Source organism: Hippocampus comes, unplaced genomic scaffold (genome assembly GCF_001891065.2).
Source record: "Hippocampus comes isolate QL1 unplaced genomic scaffold, H_comes_QL1_v1.1 scaffold7, whole genome shotgun sequence".
Lineage (NCBI taxonomy): Eukaryota > Metazoa > Chordata > Actinopteri > Syngnathiformes > Syngnathidae > Hippocampus > Hippocampus comes.
The window spans coordinates 3,623,253-3,629,252 of NW_017842060.1; the positions used below are offsets into that span (position 1 = coordinate 3,623,253).

The window sequence follows — 6,000 nt, forward strand, 5'->3', positions numbered from 1 at the left end:
CCCCTGCTGTGTCGTGTGACCGATCTAATGAATGATATGGAATGATTCTGTGACAGTGAGGCACCTAGCGCCGCCTTTTCAAAGATGAGAGAGGCTTGCGCGGCAAACACGGGTGACAATTCAAACTATTGGATTAACTCGCATGCTGGTACTTGGCAGCAGGCTTTTTCTTCTTGACGAGAGGACTCGACTGTGGTAAGCATCGGCAAGTTTTGCAGGGGGTGCCCGGGGGGTGCAGCTGAGAAGCATTGTTAGTGCTCTCAGTCTGCCAAAACTGAAAGATTCACCATCATGCTAGCATCGGTCCACATTTTGTCCAAAATTGTTTATGACTAGAATGCGATTTTTTCCACCATTAACACAGACGTCAGCGGTCCCGAACAAATACCAAAAATTTGGGCTACTGCCAAAAAAAATTGCATGCAATGAAGACTCACTACGTTTCAGAAAAGACTTTACTCAAGGCGAATTCTGATCTTAATTTTGCTAAAAAAACGAAATTGGATTGTTTCTGATTGAATCTCATTTCTTGAGATGGCAAAGTTCAAATTGCATTTGCTGTAAGATGATCATCATCAAATCATCAAAATTCAATTTTTTTAAAAAAAGGAAATATTTCACCCCATATGTAGTTAATTTACAGTATATAATGAGTTTCACTTTTTGACGTGAACTACTGAAACAAATTTTTCCACATTCAATTTTTTTTTTTTTTACATATATAGCTTACAAATAAACACAACAAAAACCCTCAGCATCTAATCAGCATTTTCACATGGGCAATTTAGTTTCTACAAACCACGGACAGGCGACTTTGCCTACAATGACAATTTGTTTGAATTCTGATTTGTTCAACATTTGGGCCAAATTCTGCTTTTCCACTGCATAGTACTGCATTGTAACACAAATTTGCACTCGCCATGTATGTCAAGACACCAAGAAAATATCTACGTTGTGAGGCACAAGTTTTGTGTGTCACTTTTCAAAATAGTTTATGGATCCATACGTTGTGGACGTGCAGAAATCGAATCTTTGTTGTTGATCCACTGTCTCACCGTAGTAATTCTAGCCGTTGTTAACATAGCTGTTTTTTTTTTTTTTTTTGCCCGTAAACAAACATACCCACGTGCGCAGTCTTTGCGTTTCACGCGGGCAGATGCCATTTTATTTCTGGCAAAAAGCAAGAATGCACGAATGTGACCTCTGTCAAAATATGCCAGGCCGCATAGCACAAGTGCTGTTTTTGGTCTGGGGCCAACTTGTTTGGCCTTGTCGTCTTCAGTGAGGCGGCTGGTGCTGCTGCTGCTGGCTTAGCTTGCTCTGCTAGCGAGCGCACAAAACTCTCCTCTTTGAATAAAGACGCACAAAATTTGACGTTTGTCATAGGAAAGAATGTTCCAGCGTCAAGCTATCGCCATCATAAAACCTTTTCTTAAATGTACAGGCAAAATAACAGTTAATATTCGAAGCGGTCACGCAAGTTTAAAAGAAAGTAAAATTATTTGCCCTCTGAAGGTGTTTGACTGACACCTTTCCACCTTAACCCGAGCAACGTTTCTGGAGATTATTAAAAAGAAAATTTACATTCAATTTTTTTTTCCTAAATTGAGGCCATAAATGTGCTTCGAAATGACACAAGACGCTTCGGTTTTATTATCATAAAACGGATGTCTTGAGAAGGCCGCAGATAGGAAAAACACAAGTATATTTTCTTGGTCAATATCTGTAGCATAGTAGTTTTTAAGTATTTGATGAATTACAAAGATTGATTTGAACTTGATTTTCCCCCCACCCCCCACATTTAAGATCATGATTATGCTTACAATGTGTACATTTAATACAGAAATCTGTTCTTCACAAACATAGAAAATGACATGCATATAAACTTATTTATTTGTCTGTAACATATTTGACAACCTATATTTAGCCTGAAAGTTAAGGGGAGAGGTTTTAAATAGTCCTTGGTCTTAGTTTTTCTTATATTGCGGGCACCCATTAAATATGCTGCCTCGTTATTGCTTCAATTAATAATAAGCGTTGTTATGTCTCTTGTATTTGTTAAATTAGTTTGTAAATGTAAATTCACGATTTGGAATACAACTATCCAATATTTTTAGAACCGAGTGTTCTACTGATTATCCTGTCGATGAATCAAGTCATCCGATTCAAATGTATTTTGCATTATTAAACAACAGTGTCATTACAGAATATCGGAACAAACATTTTCGGAGCGATAAGCTTTGCTTCACTCAGTTCAATTTCCTGGTCTATAGGTATCATGACACCTACAGAAAAAAAATGCATCATGTTTTTAATTTGTCATGTCAAAAGCAGTTTAGTATGGCATATTGTGGTAAAGAAAATGTTTTCTGCCATTGCATAGTTATAGCAGTGCTTTAAAAATAGACATGTTCTCGCTTTGTTTCTTCTGAAACAAGCAGAATTCTCACCCTTTGCTTTGCTGACCTGTGTGTGGGAAGACGGGACGCAAGGATACTTCAACTAGTCATTTGTCTTTCCTCTCGCCGCACTTCTCCTCTCTTTCCCTTCTCTCTCAGCCTTCCCCTCCCCTGCTGTGTCGTGTGACCGATCTAATGAATGATATGGAATGATTCTGTGACAGTGAGGCACCTAGCGCCGCCTTTTCAAAGATGAGAGAGGCTTGCGCGGCAAACACGGGTGACAATTCAAACTATTGGATTAACTCGCATGCTGGTACTTGGCAGCAGGCTTTTTCTTCTTGACGAGAGGACTCGACTGTGGTAAGCATCGGCAAGTTTTGCAGGGGGTGCCCGGGGGGTGCAGCTGAGAAGCATTGTTAGTGCTCTCAGTCTGCCAAAACTGAAAGATTCACCATCATGCTAGCATCGGTCCACATTTTGTCCAAAATTGTTTATGACTAGAATGCGATTTTTTCCACCATTAACACAGACGTCAGCGGTCCCGAACAAATACCAAAAATTTGGGCTACTGCCAAAAAAAATTGCATGCAATGAACACTCACTACGTTTCAGAAAAGACTTTACTCAAGGCGAATTCTGATCTTAATTTTGCTAAAAAAACGAAATTGGATTGTTTCTGATTGAATCTCATTTCTTGAGATGGCAAAGTTCAAATTGCATTTGCTGTAAGATGATCATCATCAAATCATCAAAATTCAATTTTTTTAAAAAAAGGAAATATTTCACCCCATATGTAGTTAATTTACAGTATATAATGAGTTTCACTTTTTGACGTGAACTACTGAAACAAATTTTTCCACATTCAATTTTTTTTTTTTTTACATATATAGCTTACAAATAAACACAACAAAAACCCTCAGCATCTAATCAGCATTTTCACATGGGCAATTTAGTTTCTACAAACCACGGACAGGCGACTTTGCCTACAATGACAATTTGTTTGAATTCTGATTTGTTCAACATTTGGGCCAAATTCTGCTTTTCCACTGCATAGTACTGCATTGTAACACAAATTTGCACTCGCCATGTATGTCAAGACACCAAGAAAATATCTACGTTGTGAGGCACAAGTTTTGTGTGTCACTTTTCAAAATAGAAATAAACATGTATTGTTCTCCGTCTTTTAGAAAGTTGGTCGTTTGTTTGAGGTTGTCTTCTTTGAACTGTTAGCGGCCATTTTCTGGTCGGGGTGGGTGTGTGTGTGTGTGGGGGGTGGGGGGGGGGTCGAGTGCGAATTTCACAGCTGCACCTGCTCCCTCCCTTTCATCAGAGAGGAGCCAGAGGGAGAAGCAGCGAACGAGCGCGCTAGTCAGTGTTCAGAACGCAGGCAGGCAGCAAAGAAGGCAGGAAGGAAGGAAGGAAGGACGGACGGAAGACAGACAAGCAGCATCAGCTTGGGCTCATCGTATGCTTTCACACAATTCCATCACAGTGGATTGTCTCCTCTCAGCACAAATCCCTTGCGGGAATGGATACCCGTAGCGCGGCGAGAAGTTGCTCGACCCCGGCGTCCGCGTAACGTGGCTGCCGGCAACACATGGTACGTTTCGCGCATCGCCTTCTCCCATTCAAACGTGCTTGTTGACATTTGGGAGAGTTGCGTGCTGCTGCAGCCAGGCGCCTTTCCAAGCCTTTCGCAGGCTTGACACGCACGCCCAAGTCAAATGCAGGGTGGAAAAGTTTTGCGGGCGCCCCGCTCGGGAGGCGGGCATAATGTCCTCCTTTCAGAGCGCACCGTTGATGCCTCACCACACCAAACTTGCATGTGTGCGCGTGCGTGCGCGCACGCTTGCAGCTGGAGCCCCGTTAAATGAACCCAAGAATACACTCGCAAGTCGCGTGATAAGTCGCCGTTTGTTTGGGGGCATTGGGGGGACGGAGGGGGTCTTAGGGCCTGGACCCCCCCGCCCCTCACCACTAAACGAACACAAAAACACGCAGATAGGAAAAACACAAGTATATTTTCTTGGTCAATATCTGTAGCATAGTAGTTTTTAAGTATTTGATGAATTACAAAGATTGATTTGAACTTGATTTTCCCCCCACCCCCCACATTTAAGATCATGATTATGCTTACAATGTGTACATTTAATACAGAAATCTGTTCTTCACAAACATAGAAAATGACATGCATATAAACTTATTTATTTGTCTGTAACATATTTGACAACCTATATTTAGCCTGAAAGTTAAGGGGAGAGGTTTTAAATAGTCCTTGGTCTTAGTTTTTCTTATATTGCGGGCACCCATTAAATATGCTGCCTCGTTATTGCTTCAATTAATAATAAGCGTTGTTATGTCTCTTGTATTTGTTAAATTAGTTTGTAAATGTAAATTCACGATTTGGAATACAACTATCCAATATTTTTAGAACCGAGTGTTCTACTGATTATCCTGTCGATGAATCAAGTCATCCGATTCAAATGTATTTTGCATTATTAAACAACAGTGTCATTACAGAATATCGGAACAAACATTTTCGGAGCGATAAGCTTTGCTTCACTCAGTTCAATTTCCTGGTCTATAGGTATCATGACACCTACAGAAAAAAAATGCATCATGTTTTTAATTTGTCATGTCAAAAGCAGTTTAGTATGGCATATTGTGGTAAAGAAAATGTTTTCTGCCATTGCATAGTTATAGCAGTGCTTTAAAAATAGACATGTTCTCGCTTTGTTTCTTCTGAAACAAGCAGAATTCTCACCCTTTGCTTTGCTGACCTGTGTGTGGGAAGACGGGACGCAAGGATGTGTGATTTAGTTGTCCCCCCCCTCCACCCCCCAGTCCAACAAAGATTCAGTCTTGTTCTCTCTCAGAGTCGCGGGATTAAAACGCTTCCTCTTATCATGGGAGCAGCACTCGGCTTGGGATGATATTGGATACGTTACAAAGAAGCATTAGTTTAGCTCTTAACGTAGATTTGGCCAGCTTTGACTGTCCTTATTATTATTACGAGTGGCTTTGGCCTCCGTCCACAATTCTCTTCCAGTTGTACAATATGTCACGTGTGGCTTAGCGTTTTGCCATCACGCCATGACGATAAACCATTAACGCCACCGGAGTGGGACGTGCTGTTGGCATTTGTCACATCTTAACATGAGGTCCCTTCGGAATGTTGGCTGGGACTCTTATGTTCGATCAGTGTTCCTCATCAAATGTCCTTTGAGCGTATGTTCATTCGGTTGCGGCGTACGCCGATTACAATCGGGCAGGAAGTCCGGACATCAGCTCTGTGCACCCTCTCTCCTGCTCCGCACTGCTGGATAAAGTTAGAAGGCGTAAACAAATACCGCACCACCGCAATGTTTGTTTAACGGACAAAGAAATCAAAAGACGCACGCACACGCAACAATCTTGGCTAGTAAACAGAATGTAGGCTCTTTGATTTGATTCTTTGTTTCATTTTGTTCCTATTGCGCTGCTAACATTGACACCTCATTTCAAGGAGACATTATGCATTATTTTCACAGTTGCAAAGACTTCTCAGGTGTTTTAGAGTGAGAATGCAATATTCAAAACAAACAAACAAAAAAAAAAA

At 41.0% G+C, this 6,000-nt stretch overlaps 1 protein-coding gene across 10 annotated transcripts in view; it reads left to right on the plus strand.

Moving 5' to 3' along the window:
- gab1 (GRB2-associated binding protein 1) overlaps nt 1-6,000 on the plus strand; it is a 57,753-nt gene that overhangs the window by 19,417 nt on the left and 32,336 nt on the right. Inside the window, exon 1 of one of the 10 annotated variants that reach the window (XM_019862353.1) lies at nt 2,562-2,762. The exons of the other annotated variants lie outside the window; for them this stretch is intronic. The gene's annotated coding sequence lies outside the window, so the exon portion shown is untranslated. Of the gene's footprint in view, nt 1-2,561; nt 2,763-6,000 lie in introns of those variants that run through there. 10 annotated transcript variants of the gene reach the window in all.